The sequence below is a fragment of the Scyliorhinus torazame genome, chromosome 30 (assembly GCF_047496885.1).
Source record: "Scyliorhinus torazame isolate Kashiwa2021f chromosome 30, sScyTor2.1, whole genome shotgun sequence".
Taxonomy (NCBI): Eukaryota; Metazoa; Chordata; class Chondrichthyes; order Carcharhiniformes; family Scyliorhinidae; genus Scyliorhinus; species Scyliorhinus torazame.
In genome coordinates this window covers 912,572-932,587 of record NC_092736.1, presented here as the reverse complement: position 1 = coordinate 932,587, position 20,016 = coordinate 912,572, and the positions used below count along the sequence as shown (strand labels likewise).

Sequence of the window (20,016 nt, the reverse complement as noted above, 5' to 3'; positions counted from 1 at the left end):
GTCCTCCTTGCGGAATGTGGTTTGGAATGGATTTAGCTGCTGCCCCTGCCAGAGCTGCTCACTCCAGGTTACAATGTGAAGTTTATCTCTGCCCCGGTCTGACCCTGACCATCTCCAGCACTCTGGGCTCAGCGGAAATGATGATTCAGGGTCCTGGGCTGGGTGGTGATATCACACATTCAGGGTCCTGGGTTCCTGAGCTGTTGCTGGGCAGTCCGCCGCCACCCCGGAATCTGAATGTGGGCTGAGTGCTGCATTCAGCCTGCCGGGTGCGGCGGGTGTGCCGTATCCAGGGTCCGGGGCCCCATGCACTGGGACCGGGAACACAAAGGAACAGAGGCTGAGAGCGGAGCAGACAGGTAAGCGGCAGGAGCGAGGGGGATGGAGGCAACCCCCCCGGTGACCCCCACCCCCTCCCTGCAACTCGGAGACCCCCCACCCACCCTCCCCCTACAGCCCGGGGACAACTCACCCTGCAGCCCAGAGACCTCCACCTGCAGCCCGGAGACAACCCCCTCACCCTGCAGCCCGGAGACCCCCACCCTCTCCCTGCAGCTCGGAGACCCCCACCCACCCTCCCCCTACAGCCCGGGGACAACCCCCCCCCCCCGCCCTCACCCTCACCCTGCAGCCCGGAGACCCACCCTCCCACTACAGCCCAGGGACAACCCCCTCACCCTGTAGCCCGGAGACCCCACCCTCCACCTGGAGACCCCCACCCTCCCCCTACAGCCCGGGGACAACCCCGCCCTCACCCTGCAGCCCGGAGACCCACCCTCACCCTGGAGACCCCCACCCTCCACCTGCTGCCTGGAGACCCCCACCCTCCACCTGCAGCCCGGAGACCCCCACCCTCCACCTGCAGCCCGGAGACCCCCACCCTCCACCTGCAGCCCGGAGACCCCCACCCTCCACCTGCAGCCCGGAGACCCCCACCCTCCACCTGCAGCCCGGAGACCCCCACCCTCCACCTGCAGCCCGGAGACCCCCACCCTCCACCTGCAGCCCGGAGACCCCCACCCTCTCCCTGCAGCCCTGAGACCTCCACCCCCCCGGAAACCCCCACCCTTTCCCTACAGCCGGGAGACCCCCACCCTCTCCCTGCAGCCCGGAGGACCCCCACCCTCTCCCTGCAGACCGGAGGACCCCCACCCTCTCCCTGCAGCCCAGAGACCCCCACCCTCTCTGCAGCCCGGAGGACCCCCCCCCCCCAGAGATACCCACCCCCTCCCTGCAGCCTGGAGACCCCCACCTCCCCCGGTGACGGCCTCCCACGAAGCCGGGCTCCAGCTGCAAAGAGGAGAGATGCTGCCGGCTGCACAGTCTCAGCAGCATCCCTGCTCAGCACAGGCACTGCTGCCAGGAGATGGGGGAATAGACCTGCCCCCCCCCCCAGCTGCAGTTCATCACCAGGTTGCCAGTGACAATGTTGTGAACCCCACGGGTCACTGTTTACAGAACCTGGGCTGTGCTTGGGGGGGTGGGGTCATGTTTATTTGATGCAGCAGCAGAAGGTCTTGCCAGGGTTTGCAGTGATGGTGCCCCCTCCACACTACCTCTGTCCTGTGGTTACAGAGGCTGCTCCCCTGGGGTGGGGGAGACTGATTACCATTCTGGAGGGGGTGGTGGTGGCTGTTATCCTGGTGGGTGTGGGGGGGGGGGGGAGGGTTGACTGGGGTGACAGTTTTCCCAGGTAAGGGCGGAGCAGACTGGTATTGGGGCTGTTGAAGGGGAGGGATGTGGGGGCAAGTGTTTTCTTTTCACTGTTCAAAGATTGTTGGAAGGAAAACTGATGTAAACTGTCCCGTCAGATCCAGGGGCCTGCCTGGCAGTGAGCAGAATATTGGTGCTTGGGGGAATCTGTGGTCTGATGTACCTTCAGTGACACTATCACAGCTAGTGTGATTAGTGGTGAGATTTCCTCACCTCTCAATGCTGATGCTGCACAACTCGAGGTCTCTTGTCTCTCACAGATCAGTGAGCTTACTGTAAGTCAGGTTTAAGTGGTTCCAACATGACAGCCTTAATGGGTGGAGAGGCAGTGGGATGGTTTCCCGTACTGGTAATCAGTGCTGGTAATCTGTTTGATCTGGTTAATTTCCAGCACATTCTATGGGTCCGTAAACCTCGCTGAGGAACTATCAGGTAACTCTCAGGGTAGAAAATAAAAAGGTGTGACACTTGTAAATGGTGATGTTCAGAGAGACTCTGATGTTCTCACAAGGAATTCAGGTTCAGCAAACAATTAGGAAAACAAAATGGCATGTTAGCTTTTATTGTGGGTGGTTGGAGTACAAATATAAATAAGTCTTGCTCCAATTGTACAGGGTTTTGGTGAGACCCACAATTAGGAAACAATGGGCAGCACGGTAGCACAGTGGTTAGCACAATTGCTTCACAGCTCCAGGGTCCCAGGTTCGATTCCGGCTTGGGTCACTGTCTGTGCGGAGTCTGCACATCCTCCCCGTGTGTGCGTGGGTTTCCTCCGGGTGCTCCGGTTTCCTCCCGCAGTCCAAAGATGTGCAGGTTAGGTGGCTTGGCCGTGATAAATTGCCCTTAGTGTCCAAAATTGCCCTTATTGTTGGGTGGGGTTACTGGGTTATGCGGATCGGGTGGAGGTGACCTTGGGTAGGGTGCTCTTTCCAAGAGCTGGTGCAGTCTTGATGGGCCGAATGGCCTCCTTCTGCACTGTAAATTCTATGTTGCACCTGGATTCTTATTGTGTGCAGTTTTGGTCTCTGTATTTAGGAAGGAACACACTTGGAATTGAGATCAGTCATTCTCGACCAAATGATCATCATCCTATGATTCCCCCTACCTTGGACCTAACCTGCATCTTTCTCTTTCTCTCCCATCTTCTCTTATGCTCTCTCTGATTTTATCTTGGACCATGGGACTTACCTCCAGCTGTCTCGATATTCCCACAGCACAGCCGGCCACCCTGGTCCAAAATAACAGCTGCCATTTAGAAAGTGCCTTTAATGTCCCCAAATGCTTCACCGCAGCAATTATCCAACACACTTCGATAACAAGCCACCTAAAGAGATATTAGGGCAGCTGAGCAAAGATTGATCAAAGTGAGATTATAAGGAGTGCCTTGGAGAAGGGGGTGGAGAAACAGAGAGATTTACAGAGGAAACTCCAGAACTAATGGCTTTGTCAACTGAAGGCATGGTGGTGCAATTAAAATTGGAGATGGTCAGGAGAGAAGAATTGGAGGAGAACAGATTATTTTGGAGGCTTTTGGCTGGGCAGGGCGAGGCTACAGAGGGATGCGAGAATTTTAAAATCGAGGCATTAATCAGGAACCATTGTAGACTAGAGAAGTGATACGTGAATTGGACTTAGTTTGAGTTAGACGATGGGCTGTTTGGGATGACTTCCAGTCTGTGGAGGAGGGGGGGGAAAAAAAAAGGAAGGGCGGTAAAAAGAGGGAAAATCGACCGTGGATATCTAAGGAAATAAGGGAGAGTATCAAATTGAAGGAAAAAACATACAAAGTAGCAAAGATCAGTGGGAGACTAGAGGACTGGGAAATCTTTAGGGGGCAACAGAAAGCTACTAAAAAAGCTATAAAGAAGAGTAAGATAGATTATGAGAGTAAACTTGCTCGAGAATATAAAAACAGATAGTAAAAGTTTCTACAAATACATAAAACAAAAAAGAGTGGCTAAGGTAAATATTGGTCCTTTGGAGGATGAGAAGGGAGATTTAGTAATGGGAGATGAGGAAATGGCTGAGGAACTGAACAGGTTTTTTGGGTTGGTCTTCACAGTGGAAGACACAAATAACATGCCAGTGACTGATGGAAATGAGGCTATGACAGGTGAGGACCTTGAGAGGATTGTATCACCAAGGAGGTAGTGATGGGCAAGCTAATGGGGCTAAAGGTGGACAAGTCTCCTGGACCTGATGGAATGCATCCCAGAGTGCTAAAAGAGATGGCTAGGGAAATTGCAAATGCACTAGTGATAATTTACCAAAATTCACTAGACTCTGGGGTGGTCCCGGCGGATTGGAAATTAGCAAACGTGACACCACTGTTTAAAAAAGGAGGTAGGCAGAAAGCGGGTAATTATAGGCCAGTGAGCTTAACTTCGGTAGTAGGGAAGATGCTGGAATCTATCATCAAGGAAGAAATAGCGAGGCATCTGGATGGAAATTGTCCCATTGGACAGACGCAGCATGGGTTCATAAAGGGCAGGTCGTGCCTAACTAAATTAGTGGAATTTTTTGAGGACATTAACAGTGCGGTAGATAACGGGGAGCCAATGGATGTGGTATATCTGGATTTCCAGAAAGCCTTTGACAAGGTGCCACACAAAAGGTTGTTGCATAAGATAAAGATGCATGGCATTAAGGGGAAAGTAGTAGCATGGATAGAGGATTGGTTAATTAATAGAAATAAAAGAGTGGGGATTAATGGGTGTTTCTCTGGTTGGCAATCAGTAGCTAGTGGTGTCCCTCAGGGATCAGTGTTGGGCCCACAACTGTTCACAATTTACATAGATGATTTGGAGTTGGGGACCAAGGGCAATGTGTCCAAGTTTGCAGACGACACTAAGATAAGTGGTAAAGCAAAAAGTGCAGAGGATACTGGAAGTCTGCAGAGGGATTTGGATAGGCTAAGTGAATGGGCTAGGGTCTGGCAGATGGAATATAATGTTGACAAATGTGAGGTTATCCATTTTGGTAGGAATAACAGCAAAAGGGATTATTATTTAAATGATAAAATATTAAAACATGCTGCTGTGCAGAGAGACCTGGGTGTGCTAGTGCATGAGTCGCAAAAAGTTGGTTTTCAGGTGCAACAGGTGATTAAGAAGGCAAATAGAATTTTGTCCTTCAGAGGGATGGAGTTTAAGACTAGGGAGGTTATGCTGCAATTGTATAAGGTGTTAGTGAGGCCACACCTGGAGTATTGTGTTCAGTTTTGGTCTCCTTACTTGAGAAAGGACGTACTGGCACTGGAGGGTGTGCAGAGGAGATTCACTAGGTTAATCCCAGAGCTGAAGGGGTTGGATTACGAGGAGAGGTTGAGTAGACTGGGACTGTACTCGTTGGAATTTAGAAGGATGAGGGGGGATCTTATAGAAACATATAAGATTATGAAGGGAATAGATAGGATAGATGCGGGCAGGTTGTTTCCACTGGCGGGTGAAAGCAGAACTAGGGGGCATAGCCTCAAAATAAGGGGAAGTAGATTTAGGACTGAGTTTAGGAGGAACTTCTTTACCCAAAGGGTTGTGAATCTATGGAATTCCTTGCCCAGTGAAGCAGTAGAGGCTCATTCATTAAATGTTTTTAAGATAAAGATAGATAGTTTTTTGAAGAATAAAGGGATTAAGGGTTATGGTGTTCGGGCCGAAAGTGGAGCTGAGTCCACAAAAGATCAGCCATGATCTCATTGAATGGTGGAGCAGGCTCGAGGGGCCAGATGGCCGACTCCTGCCCCTAGTTCTTATGAATGAGGGAGGCTGGAATGCATTGCAATTCACAAGTTTAGAGGTAACAGAGGCCTGTAGATGAGAAATGGGAGGAGTCCTTCGTACAGCCCGAGGGAATGGTTCGGGAGAGGAATGGTTTGGGAGAGGAAGAGAAGCCATTTCAGGTGACTCTCTGGCTGCAATTCGATAAAGAAAAATGGAATCCACCGAGCTGGATGTAAGTGGAGAATCATTGGAGGAGGATACTGTTATCAACTGTGTTAAACGCAGCAGAGACAGATCAGGCAGGACAAGGAGGGAGAGCTTACACTAAAATAAAAGCAAACGTTCTGCAGGTGCTGGAGTTCGGAAATTGAAACAAAATGCTGGATAAGTTCAGCTGGTCTGGCAGCATCAAAATCAGAGTTAACGACCATATGATTTCTTTGGATAGTTTATCTTTGTCACAGGCACATAGTCCGCCATTAGTGAGTTTGCTGAGGGTCTTTCCTGGACTTCCATGCTAGTAGACATTGTAAATACTGTTCTCCTTGGCTACTGCCCTGGTTCCCCTCAAACCTTCTCTCATCACCCACCTGCCCAGAGAACCCGTGTTTGACCCCTGTGCCTTTGCAAACTGCTGCTCTATCTCCAAAGTGGAGGTGGCGAGAGAGGTGGAACAGAATGGAAAGGAAGAGTTCCCTTGTCACTTCATTTCTCCCTCGTCACTGAGCTTATTGCTCTCTCGCACTCTCTCTTTTGCTCCTCCATTGCTTCACCCCTCATGCACCTGCCCACTCTCCACCCTCGCGTGCTCCTCATTCTCCTGTCATTTTCCCCCTCACTCTCCTGTGTCACTGTGCTGTCTGTAGTAAAGACTCAGTAACCATACTGTCCTGTGTTAAACAGACACCCTGTCCATCTTACATTGAAACATAGAAAATAGGAGCAGGAAGGGGCCATTCGGCCCTTCGAGCCTGCTCCGCCATTCATTATGATCATGGCTGATCATCCAACTCAATAGTCTAATCCTGCTTTCCCCCATATCCTTTCATCCCCTTCGCCCAAAGTGCGATATCTAACTGCTTCTTGAAAACATACAATCTTTTTGCCTGAACTACTCTCTGTGGTAGTGAATTCCACAGGCTGACTACTCTCTGGGTGAAGAGTTTCTCCTCATCTCAGTCCTAAATGGTCTACCTGTATGCTCAGACTGTGACCCCCCTGCTTCTGAACACCCCCACCATCAGGAACATCCTTCCTGCATCTATCCTGTTCAGTCCTGTTGGAATTGTACAGGTTTCTATGAGATCCCTCCTCATACTTCTGAACTTCAGCAAATACAATCCTAACCGACTCAATCACACCTCCTACATCAGTCTTACCATCAGAGAAATCAGTCTGGTAAACCTTCTCTGCACTCCCTCGAGAGCAGAAACATTACTGGATAGGGAGACCAAATCTGCACACAATTTTCCTGGTGTGGCCTCACCAAGGCCCTGTATAATTGAAGCAAGACATCCCTGCTCCTGTACTCAAATCCTCTCTCTGCCTTCTTTACCTCCTGCTGCACCTGCATGCTTACCTTCAGTGACTGGTGTATGAGGGCACCCAGGTCTCGTTCCATGTTCCCCTCTCCTAATTTATGGCCAATCAGATAATAATCTGCCTCCTTGTATTTGCTACCAAAGTAGATAACCTCAATTTATCCACATTATACTGCATCTGCCATGCATTCACCCACTTACTGAGCTTGTCCAAATCACACTGAAGCATCTCTGCATCCTCCTCACAGCTCACCCTCCCACCCAACCTGGTGCCATCTGAAAATTTGGAGATATTACATTTTGTTCCTTCATCTAAATCATTAATATATATTGTGAATAGCTGGAGTCCCATCACCGATCCCTGTGGTACCCTACTGGTTGATGCCTGCCATTATTCCTACTCTTTGTATTCTGTCTGCCAGCCAGTTTTCTATCCACCTCGATACACTACCCCAATCCCATATGCTTTAAATTGACATGTTAATATCTCATGTGAGACTTTGTTGAATGCCTTCTGAAAGTCCAAATAAACCACATCCACTGACGCTCCCTCATCAGCTCCAATAGTTACATCCTCGATGTAGTTACAGCTGTCCCAGATCTCTGTCACACCCTTGTAGATGGACTAGGTGCTTTCTAACGATGAAGCACTTGGAGTATTGCACTTTTCTAGGATGTGTGAGAACGATGGTCCAGTTGTTGTTACCTGATCTGCAGCTTTCAAATCTTATTACCATGTAACATTTAGGATAAGGAATGGAGATTCTCTGTTTGGAGGGTGACTCCATGCCCTTTGCTGTGTACAGCCATTGTGAAATTAGGGTCATGGATGCGTCCCTCTGAGAGGCCGCTTTGTGTTTGCAGAAATTTTTTGTTTAGTTTCTAACTGGCATCTTTGCTGTATTTCAGCTGGATGATCCTGGACCCAGACTTAAGAGTCAATTTATTAGATTTTTATTTGTAGGTAAGAAATGTGAATTAAAATTTCTCTTTTTGGAATTCTACCTACTTCACACTGTACCCACTGCCTCAAATGTTGTCCTGCAAACAGCTGTTTGAATTCCGCTCACTGATGTGTGGGACAGGCTGGGCAGGAGGCACCAGGGGAGGTTCACTCACTGCTCTCAATCCTGAGGTATTCTGCACCTACTTCCCTTCCTCGCCTCCTGACTCCCCAGAACAAGGTCAGGAATGTGATGGGATGCTTGCCACTTTGACTGCAGAATGAGTACAGCTCCAACAAAACTCAAGAAGCTCGACACCAACCAGGACTGTTCGATCGGTACTTTACACATTCACTCCCTCCACCACCAACCTGCAGTAGCAGCTGTGTGTACGAAATACAGGATACGTCGCAGCAGCTCACCAAGGCTCCTTTGACAGCACCTCCCAAAAAATGCGATCTCTGCCACCTAGAAGGGCAAGGGCAGCTGATACATGGGAACACAACCAACAGTTCCCCTCCAGTCACACACCACCCTGACTTGGAAAATAAATCACCGGTATTTCATCAAAACGCTGGAACTTTCCTCTCTGACAGCACTCTGGGTATACCGAGGGAACTTCGAGACGGCCAATCAATGGACTTGCCAGCCATGTCCACATCCCATGAATGGACAGAGAAAGTACACACTTACCCTGGTTCGTGGTCCATGAACCAGGTTACAGGCCTTGGGGCAGTAGGAAAACAGTAGGGAGTTTACACTGACCTCCACGAATTGGTAGGACAAAGCTGAGCACTCTGAAACATGGTCATAGAATCATAGAATTTACAGTGCAGAAGGAGGCCATTCGGCCCATCGAGGCTGCACCGGCCCTACAAAGAGCACCCTACTCAAGCCCACCTATCTACCCCGCCCCCGTAACCCAGTAACCCCCACTTAACCTTTTTTCTGGACACTAAGGGCAATTTAGCTTGGCCAATCCACCTAACCTGCACATCTTTGGACTATGGGAGGAAACCGGACCACCCGGAGGAAACCCCCACACACACACTGGGAGAACATGCAGACTCCGCACAGACAGTGACCCAAGCCGGGAATCGAACCTGGGACCCTGGAGCTGTGAAGCAATTGTGCTATCCACAATACTACCGTGTTGCCCACTGATGTAAAATAGTGTAAAATACCTTTCTGTAATCGTTCCCACAGAACCAGTGCTTTTCAATTTAATATTGAGTTTACAGGTAATTTTGCAAACTAACTCCCAGAATTGTCAATGATGCACAGAATCCACCAAATGGACTTTGTGCGCTGTGCGTTTTATTGAGCAGCGCTGTTGGACGGGGGGGGGGTGCTGTGTGACGCTGAATGGTGAATACCTGGAGCTAATTCACAAGCTCCAAATGACATGTCGAACAATCATTTTGTCTTTAGTGAAACTAAAGGCAGTCTGAGGCCTTAACAAGGCTGAGTTTCTGCAATAACTGCCTGCTGACTATTTCTAATTAAAATCCCTCACAGTCTCTGTTAGAATAGTACCAAGCCAAGAAACCCAGAGGGAAGCTAACCCTTACAGGAAACTCTTCCCTCTGCCAGGGCCAATGCATGCAGGAGGCTGGGAGAACTGATGCAGAAATCTCTACGCTAGACATGTTCTTGTGATTATTTTAGCTGTTTCTGCTCTGTTATCAGTGCATTGTATATAGAGGGCCATAAGGTGAGGTGTTCACGTTATATTGCACAGGAGAATGGTGACAGTAGCTCAAGTTAAAAGCTCAGAACTTTTGTTCTCAACTCCTAGGACTAGCAGACACTAACGTGACGGGGCGTGGGTGAGAGACACTGGAACGTGACTGGGCGTGGGCGAGAGACACTGGAACGTGACGGGGCATTGGCGAGAGACACTGGAACGTGACGGGGCATGGGCGAGGTCCACTGGAACGTGACGGGGCGTGACGAGAGACACTGGAACGTGACGGGGTGTGGGCGAGAGACACTGGAACGTGACGGGGAGTGCGCGAGGTCCACTGGAACGTGACAGGGCGTGGGCGAGAGACACTGGAACGTGACGGGGCGTGGGCGAGAGACACTGGAACATGACTGGGCATGGGCGAGAGACACTGGAACGTGACGGGGCATTGGCGAGAGACACTGGAACGTGACGGGGAGTGAACGAGAGACACTGGAACGTGACGTGACGGGGAGTGGGCGAGAGACACTGGAACGTGACGGGGAGTGGGCGAGAGACACTGGAACGTGACGGGGCATTGGCGAGAGACACTGGAACGTGACGAGGTGTGGGCGAGAGACACTGGAACATGACGGAGTGTGGGCGAGAGACACTGGAACGTGACTGGGTGTGGGCGAGAGACACTGGAACGTGACGAGGTGTGGGCGAGAGACACTGGAACGTGACGAGGTGTGGGCGAGAGACACTGGAACGTGACGAGGTGTGGGCGAGAGACACTGGAACGTGACGGAGTGTGGGCGAGAGACACTGGAACGTGACTGGGTGTGGGCGAGAGACACTGGAACGTGACTGGGTGTGGGCGAGAGACACTGGAACGTGACAGGGCGTGGGCAAGAGACACTGGAACGTGACGTGACGGGGCGTGGACGAGAGACACTGGAACGTGACGTGACGGGGAGTGGGCGAGAGACACTGGAACGTGACGGGGAGTGGGCGAGAGACACTGGAACGTGACGGGGCATTGGCGAGAGACACTGGAACGTGACGAGGTGTGGGCGAGAGACACTGGAACGTGACGGAGTGTGGGCGAGAGACACTGGAACGTGACTGGGTGTGGGCGAGAGACACTGGAACGTGACGAGGTGTGGGCGAGAGACACTGGAACGTGACGAGGTGTGGGCGAGAGACACTGGAACGTGACGAGGTGTGGGCGAGAGACACTGGAACGTGACTGGGTGTGGGCGAGAGACACTGGAACGTGACTGGGTGTGGGCGAGAGACACTGGAACGTGACAGGGCGTGGGCGAGAGACACTGGAACGTGACGTGACGGGGCGTGGACGAGAGACACTGGAACGTGACGTGACGGGGAGTGGGCGAGAGACACTGGAACGTGACGGGGCGTGGGCGAGAGACACTGGAACGGGGCGGGGCGTGGGCGAGAGACACTGGAACGGGGCGTGGGCGAGAGACACTGGAACGTGACGGGGCGTGGGCGAGAGACACTGGAACGAGACGGGGCGTGGGCGAGAGACACTGGAACGTGACGGGGCGTGGGCGAGAGACACTGGAACGTGACGGGGCGTGGACGAGAGACACTGGAACGTGACGTGACGGGGAGTGGGCGAGGTCTTTGGCGGGTAGGATCAAGGAAAACCCCAAGGCCTTTTACACATATGTGAGAAATATGAGAATGACTAGAGCGAGGGTAGGTCCGATCAAGGACAGTAGCGGGAGATTGTGTATTGAGTCTGAAGAGATAGGAGAGGTCTTGAATGAGTACTTTTCTTCTGTATTTACAAATGAGAGGGGCCATATTGTTGGAGAGGACAGTGTGAAACAGATTGGTAAGCTCGAGGAAATACTTGTTAGGAAGGAAGATGTGTTGTGCATTTTGAAAAACTTGAGGATAGACAAGTCCCCCGGGCCTGACGGGATATATCCAAGGATTCTATGGGAAGCAAGAGATGAAATTGCAGAGCCGTTGGCAATTATCTTTTCGTCCTCACTGTCAACAGGGGTGGTACCAGGGGATTGGAGAGTGGCGAATGTCGTGCCCCTGTTCAAAAAAGGGACTAGGGATAACCCTGGGAATTACAGGCCAGTTAGTCTTACTTCGGTGGTAGGCAAAGTAATGGAAAGGATACTGAAGGATAGGATTTCTGAGCATCTGGAAAGACACTGCTTGATTAGGGATAGTCAGCACGGATTTGTGAGGGGTAGGTCTTGCCTTACAAATCTTATTGAATTCTTTGAGGAGGTGACCAAGCATGTGGATGAAGGTAAAGCAGTGGATGTAGTGTACATGGATTTTAGTAAGGCATTTGATAAAGTTCCCCATGGTAGGCTTCTGCACAAAGTAAGGAGGCATGGGATAGTGGGAAATTTGGCCAGTTGGATAACGAACTGGCTAACCGATAGAAGTCAGAGAGTGGTGGTGGATGGCAAATATTCAGCCTGGATCCCAGTTACCAGTGGTGTACCGCAGGGATCAGTTCTGGGTCCTCTGCTGTTTGTGATTTTCATTAATGACTTGGATGAGGGAGTTGAAGGGTGGGTCAGTAAATTTGCAGACGATACGAAGATTGGTGGAGTTGTGGATAGTAAGGAGGGCTGTTGTCGGCTGCAAAGAGACATAGATAGGATGCAGAGCTGGGCTGAGAAGTGGCAGATGGAGTTTAACCCTGAAAAGTGTGAGGTTGTCCATTTTGGAAGGACAAATATGAATGCGGAATACAGGGTTAACGGTAGAGTTCTTGGCATTGTGGAGGAGCAGAGAGACCTTGGGGTCTATGTTCATACATCTTTGAAAGTTGCCACTCAAGTGGATAGAGCTGTGAAGAAGGCCTATGGTGTGCTCGCGTTCATTAACAGAGGGATTGAATTTAAGAGCCGTGAGGTGATGATGCAGCTGTACAAAACTTTGGTAAGGCCACATTTGGAGTACTGTGTACAGTTCTGGTCGCCTCATTTTAGGAAGGATGTGGAAGCTCTGGAAAAGGTGCAAAGAAGATTTACCAGGATGTTGCCTGGAATGGAGAGTAGGTCTTACGAGGAAAGGTTGAGGGTGCTAGGCCTTTTCTCATTAGAGCGGAGAAGGATGAGGGGCGACTTGATAGAGGTTTATAAGATGATCAGGGGAATAGATAGAGTAGACAGTCAGAGACTTTTTCCCCAGGTTGAACACACCATTACAAGGGGACATAAATTTAAGGTGAAAGGTGGAAGATATAGGAGGGATATCAGAGGTAGGTTCTTTACCCAGAGAGTAGTGGGGGCATGGAATGCACTGCCTGTGGAAGTAGTTGAGTCGGAAACATTAGGGACCTTCAAGCAGCTGTTGGATAGGTACATGGATTACGGGAAAATGATATAGTGTAGATTTATTTGTTCTTAAGGGCAGCACGGTAGCATTGTGGATAGCACAATTGCTTCACAGATCCATGGTCCCAGGTTCGATTCCGGCTTGGGTCATTGTCTGTGCGGAGTATGCACGTCCTCCCCGTGTCTGCGTGAGTTTCCTCCGGGTGCTCCGGTTTCCTCCCACAGTCCAAAGATGTGCGGGTTAGGTGAATTGGCCAATGATAAATTGCCCTTAATGTCCAAATTGCCCTTGGTGTTGGGTGGAGGTGTTGAGTTTGGGTAGGGTGCTCTTTCCAAGAGCTGGTGCAGACTCAAAGGGCCGAATGGCCTCCTTCTGCACTGTAAATTCAATGATAATCTATGATTAATCTAGGACAAAGGTTCGGCACAACATCGTGGGCCGAGGGGCCTGTTCTGTGCTGTATTTTCTATGTTCTATGTCCACTGGAACGTGACGGAGCGTGGGCGAGAGACACTGGAACGTGATGGGGCGTGGGAGAGGTCCACTGGAACGTGACGGGGCGTGGGCGAGAGACACTGGAACGGGGCGTGGGCGAGAGACACTGGAACGTGACGGGGCGTGGGCAAGAGACACTGGAACGAGACGGGGCGTGGGCGAGAGACACTGGAACGTGACGGGGCGTGGGCGAGAGACACTGGAACGTGACGGGGCGTGGGTGAGAGACACTGGAACGTAACTGGGTGTGGGTGAGAGACACTGGAACGTGACGGGGCGTGGGCGAGAGACACTGGAACGTGACGGGGCGTGGGCGAGAGACACTGGAACATGACTGGGCGTGGGCGAGAGACACTGGAACGTGACGTGACGGGGAGTGGGCGAGGTCCACTGGAACAGGGCGTGGGCGAGAGACACTGGAACGTGACGGGGCGTGGGCGAGAGACACTGGAACGTGACTGGGCGTGGGCGAGAGACACTGGAACGTGACGGGGAGTGGGCGAGGTCCACTGGAACGTGACGGGGCGTGGGCGAGAGACACTGGAATGTGACGGGGAGTGGACGAGAGACACTGGAACGTGACGGGGCGTGGGCGAGAGACTCTGGAATGTGACGGGGCGTGGGTGAGAGACACTGGAACGTGACGGGGCGTGGGCGAGGGACACTGGAACGTGACGGGGCGTGGGCGAGAGACACTGGAACGTGACGGGGTGTGGGTGAGAGACACTAACGTGGCGCGGGTGAGAGACACGAACGGGGCGCGGGTGAGAGACACTAATTGGGCGCGGGTGAGAGACACGAACTGGGCGCGGGCGAGAGACACGAACGGGGCGTGGGCGAGAGACCTAGAGGGGCGTGGGCGAGAGATGAACGGGGCGTGGGCGAGAGACACGAACGGGGCGTGGGCGGGTGACACGAACGGGGCGTGGGTGAGAGACACGAAAGTGTGGGCGAGAGACACGAAGGGGTGTGGGCGAGAGACACAAAGGGGTGTGGGCGAGAGACACGAAGGGGTGTGGGCGAGAGACACGAAGGGGTGTGGGCGAGAGACACGAAGGGGTGTGGGCGAGAGACACGAAGGGGTGTGGGCGAGAGACACGAAGGGGTGTGGGCGAGAGACACGAAGGGGTGTGGGCGAGAGACACGAAGGGGTGTGGGCGAGAGACACGAAGGGGTGTGGGCGAGAGACACGAAGGGGTGTGGGCGAGAGACACGAAGGGGTGTGGGCGAGAGACACGAAGGGGTGTGGGCGAGAGACACGAAGGGGTGTGGGCGAGAGACACGAAGGGGTGTGGGCGAGAGACACGAAGGGGTGTGGGCGAGAGACACGAAGGGGTGTGGGCGAGAGACACGAAGGGGTGTGGGCGAGAGACACGAAGGGGTGTGGGCGAGAGACACGAAGGGGTGTGGGCGAGAGACACGAAGGGGTGTGGGCGAGAGACACGAAGGGGTGTGGGCGAGAGACACGAAGGGGTGTGGGCGAGAGACACGAAGGGGTGTGGGCGAGAGACACGAAGGGGTGTGGGCGAGAGACACGAAGGGGTGTGGGCGAGAGACACGAAGGGGTGTGGGCGAGAGACACGAAGGGGTGTGGGCGAGAGACACGAAGGGGTGTGGGCGAGAGACACGAAGGGGTGTGGGCGAGAGACACGAAGGGTTGTGGGCGAGAGACACGAAGGGGTGTGGGCGAGAGACACGAAGGGGTGTGGGCGAGAGACACGAAGGGGTGTGGGCGAGAGACACGAAGGGGTGTGGGCGAGAGACACGAAGGGGTGTGGGCGAGAGACACGAAGGGGTGTGGGCGAGAGACACGAAGGGGTGTGGGCGAGAGACACGAAGGGGTGTGGGCGAGAGACACGAAGGGGTGTGGGCGAGAGACACGAAGGGGTGTGGGCGAGAGACACGAAGGGGTGTGGGCGAGAGACACGAAGGGGTGTGGGCGAGAGACACGAAGGGGTGTGGGCGAGAGACACGAAGGGGTGTGGGCGAGAGACACGAAGGGGTGTGGGCGAGAGACACGAAGGGGCGTGGGCGAGAGACACTGGAACGGGGCGTGGGCGAGAGACACTGGAACGGGGCGTGGGCGAGAGACACGAAGGGGTGTGGGCGAGAGACACGAAGGGGTGTGGGCGAGAGACACGAAGGGGTGTGGGCGAGAGACACGAATGGGGCGTGGGCGAGAGACACTGGAACGGGGCGTGGGCGAGAGACACTGGAACGGGGCGTGGGCGAGAGACACTGGAACGGGGCGTGGGCGAGAGACACGAAGGGGTGTGGGCGAGAGACACGAAGGGGTGTGGGCGAGAGACACGAATGGGGCGTGGGCGAGAGACACTGGAACGGGGCGTGGGCGAGAGACACTGGAACGGGGCGTGGGCGAGAGACACTGGAACGGGGCGTGGGCGAGAGACACTGGAACGGGGCGTGGGCGAGAGACACTGGAACGGGGCGTGGGCGAGAGACACGAAGGGGCGTGGGCGAGAGACACGAATGGGGCGTGGGCAAGACACTGGAACGGGGCGTGGGCGAGAGTCACTGGAACGTGACTGGGCGTGGGCGAGAGACACTGGAACGGGGCGTGGGCGGGTGACACGAACGGGGCGTGGGCGAGAGACACGAAGGGGTGTGGGCGAGAGACACGAAGGGGTGTGGGCGAGAGACACGAAGGGGCGTGGGCGAGAGACACTAAGGGGTGTGGGCGAGAGACACGAATGGGGCGTGGGCGAGAGACACGAATGGGGCGTGGGCGAGAGACACGAAGGGGTGTGGGCGAGAGACACGAAGGGCTGTGGGCGAGAGACACGAAGGGGCGTGGGCGAGAGACACTGGAACGGGGCGTGGGCGAGAGACACTGGAACGGGGCGTGGGCGAGAGACACGAAGGGGTGTGGGCGAGAGACATGAAGGGGTGTGGGCGAGAGACACGAAGGGGTGTGGGCGAGAGACACGAATGGGGCGTGGGCGAGAGACACTGGAACGGGGCGTGGGCGAGAGACACTGGAACGGGGCGTGGGCGAGAGACACTGGAACGGGGCGTGGGCGAGAGACACGAAGGGGTGTGGGCGAGAGACACGAAGGGGTGTGGGCGAGAGACACGAATGGGGCGTGGGCGAGAGACACTGGAACGGGGCGTGGGCGAGAGACACTGGAACGGGGCGTGGGCGAGAGACACTGGAACGGGGCGTGGGCGAGAGACACTGGAACGGGGCGTGGGCGAGAGACACGAAGGGGTGTGGGCGAGAGACACGAAGGGGTGTGGGCGAGAGACACGAATGGGGCGTGGGCGAGAGACACTGGAACGGGGCGTGGGCGAGAGACACTGGAACGGGGCGTGGACGAGAGACACTGGAACGGGGCGTGGGCGAGAGACACTGGAACGGGGCGTGGGCGAGAGACACTGGAACGGGGCGTGGGCGAGAGACACGAAGGGGCGTGGGCGAGAGACACGAATGGGGCGTGGGCGAGAGACACTGGAACGGGGCGTGGGCGAGAGTCACTGGAACGTGACTGGGCGTGGGCGAGAGACACTGGAACGGGGCGTGGGCGGGTGACACGAACGGGGCGTGGGCGAGAGACACGAAGGGGTGTGGGCGAGAGACACGAAGGGGCGTGGGCGAGAGACACTAAGGGGCGTGGGCGAGAGACACGAATGGGGCGTGGGCGAGAGACACGAAGGGGTGTGGGCGAGAGACACGAATGGGGCGTGGGCGAGAGACACTGGAACGGGGCGTGGGCGAGAGACACTGGAACGTGGCGTGGGCGAGAGACACTGGAACGGGGCGTGGGCGAGAGACACTGGAACGTGGCGTGGGCGAGAGACACTGGAACGGGGCGTGGGCGAGAGACATGAAGGGGTGTGGGCGAGAGACATGAAGGGGTGTGGGCGAGAGACACGAACGGGGCGTGGGCGGGAGACACAAATGGGGCGTGGGCGAGAGACACTGGAACGGGGCGTGGGCGAGAGACACTGGAACGGGGCGTGGGCGAGAGACACTGGAACGGGGCGTGGGCGAGAGACACGAAGGGGTGTGGGCGAGAGACACGAAGGGGTGTGGGCGAGAGACATGAAGGGGTGTGGGCGAGAGACACGAACGGGGCGTGGGCGAGAGACACTGGAATGGGACGTGGGCGAGAGACACGAACGGGGCGTGGGCGAGAGACACTGGAATGTGACGGGGCGTGGACGAGAGACACTGGAACGTGACGGGGGCGTGGGCGAGAGACACTGGAACGTGACGGAGTGGGCAGGGTCCAATTCAGCCCCTCGAACCTGCTCCGCCATTCAATCAGATCCTGGCTGGTCTCTTCCTGTCTCAAATCCACCTCCCCACCTGTTCCCTATATCCTTTTAAGTCATTTTTAAAATCAGAAATATATCTATCTCCTTCTTGAAACCTTTTAATGACTTAGATTCCACCGCACTATGGGGCAGCGAGTTCCACAAATTCACCACCCTCTGCGAGAAGTAGTTCCTCCTCATTTCAGCTACTGTTGCGGAGGTTTTAAACGAATGTGGCAGGGGGTTGGGAACCGGATTAGGAAGTTAGAGGTCAGTAAAGAGGCAGCAACTAAAGCCAGCAAGGTACTAGATTATAAACTCAATGTGACTAAGGGGAAGAGTAGACAGGGAAGAGATGATGAACGCAAAGGGACAGGTGGTCTGAGGTGCATTTGTTTCACTGCGAAAAGTGTAGCAGGTAAGGCAGATGGACTTAGGGCTTGGATTAGTACCTGGGAATATGATGTTATTGGTATTACTGAGACTTGGTTGAGGGAAGGGCAAGACTGGCAACTAAATATCTCAGGGTATAGATGCTTCAGGAGGGATAGAGAGGGAGGTAAAAGGGGTGGAGGAGTTGCATTACTGGTCAGAGATGATATCACAGCTGTGATTAAGGAGGGCACGATGGAGGATTCTAGCACTGAGGCAATATGAGTAGAGCTAAGAAATAGGAAGGGTGCAGTAACATTGTTGGGACTTTACTACAGGCCTCCCAAAAGCGAGCGTGAAGTCGTGGTACAAATATGTAGACAGATTATAGAAAAATGTAGGAGCAATAGGGTGGTTGTGATGGGGGATTTTAACTTCCCCAACATTGAATGGGACTCGTGTAGTGTTGGAGGCGTAGATGGAGCAGAATTTGTAAGGAGCATCCAGGAGTGTTTTTTAGACAGTATGTAAACAGTCCAACTCGGGAAGGGGCCATACTGGACCTGGTATTGGGGAATGATCCCGGCCAGGTGGTTGAAGTTTCAGTCGGTGATTACTTTGGGAATAGCGATCACAATTCCGTAAGTTTGAGAATACTCATGGACAAAGACGAGAGTGGTCCTAAAGGAAGAGTGCTAAATTGGGGAAAAGCCAAGTATAACAAAATTCGGCAGGAGCTAGGGAATGTGGATTGGGAGCAGCTGCTTAAGGGTAAATCCACATTTGAAATGTGGGAGTCCTTTAAGGAAAGGTTGATTAGAGTGCAGGACAGACATGTCCCTGTGAAAATGAGGGATAGAAATGGCAGGATTAGGGAACCATGGATGACGGTTGGAATTGTGAGACTAGCTAAAATGAAAAAGGAAGCATAAATAAGATGTAGGCGACTTAAAACTGATGAAACTTTGGAGGAATATCGGGAAAGTAGGACAAATCTCAAACGTGCAATAAAGAGGGCTAAAAGCAGTCATGAAATATCTTTGGCTAACAGTGTTAAGGAAAATCCCAAAGCCTTTTATTCGTATATAAGGAGCAAGAGGGTAACGAGAGAAAGGATTGGCCCACTCAAAGACAAAAGAGGGAATTTATGCGTGGAGTCAGAAGAAATGGGTGAGATTCTTAATGAGTACTTTGCATCGGTATTCACCAAGGAGAGGGACATGATGGATGTTGAGGCTAGGGATGGATGTTTACTCTAGGCCAAGTTGGCATAAGGAAGGGGGATGTTTGGGGTATTCTAAAAGGGATTAATGTGGACAAGTCCCCAGGTCCGGATGGGATCTATCCCGAGTTACTGAGGGAAGCGAGGGACGAAACAGCTGGGGCCTTAACAGATATCTTTGCAGCATCCTTGAGCACGGATGAGGCCCCGGAGGACTGGAGAATTGCTAATGTTGTCCCTTTGTTTAAGAAGGGCAGCAGGGATAATCCAGGGAATTATAGACCTGTGAGCTTGACGTCAGTGGTAGGCAAACTGTTGGAGAAGATACTGAGGGATAGGATCTATTCACATTTGGAAGAAAATAGACTTATCAGTGATAGGCAGCATGGTTTGTGCAGGGAAGGTCATGTCTTACAAACCTAATAGAATTCTTTGAGGAAGTGACAAAGTTAATTGATGAGGGAAGGGCTGTAGATGTCACATACATGGGGCGCGATTCTCCACTCCCACGACGGTTGGGAGAATCGCCTGGGCCGCCGAAATTTCCGGGGATGCCGGTCCGACGCCCTCCCGCGATTCTCCCAAGCGGCGGGAACGGGCTGGTCGAATTTCGCGGGCCGCAGGCCGGAGAATCGCCGGAGACACCCAAAATGGCGATTCTCCGGCACCCCCGCTATTCTCAGGCCCGGATGGGCCGAGCGGCCAGGCCAAAATGGCGGGT

General features: G+C 53.5%; 1 protein-coding gene across 4 annotated transcripts in view; it reads left to right on the top strand.

Moving 5' to 3' along the window:
• Positions 1–204: 204 nt before the first annotated feature.
• apba2b (amyloid beta (A4) precursor protein-binding, family A, member 2b) overlaps positions 205–20,016 on the top strand; it is a 91,054-nt gene continuing 71,242 nt past the window's right edge. For all 4 annotated transcript variants that reach the window (XM_072492631.1, XM_072492633.1, XM_072492632.1 and 1 more), the window contains exon 1: positions 205–359. The gene's annotated coding sequence lies outside the window, so the exon portion shown is untranslated. The remainder of the gene's footprint in view (positions 360–20,016) is intronic.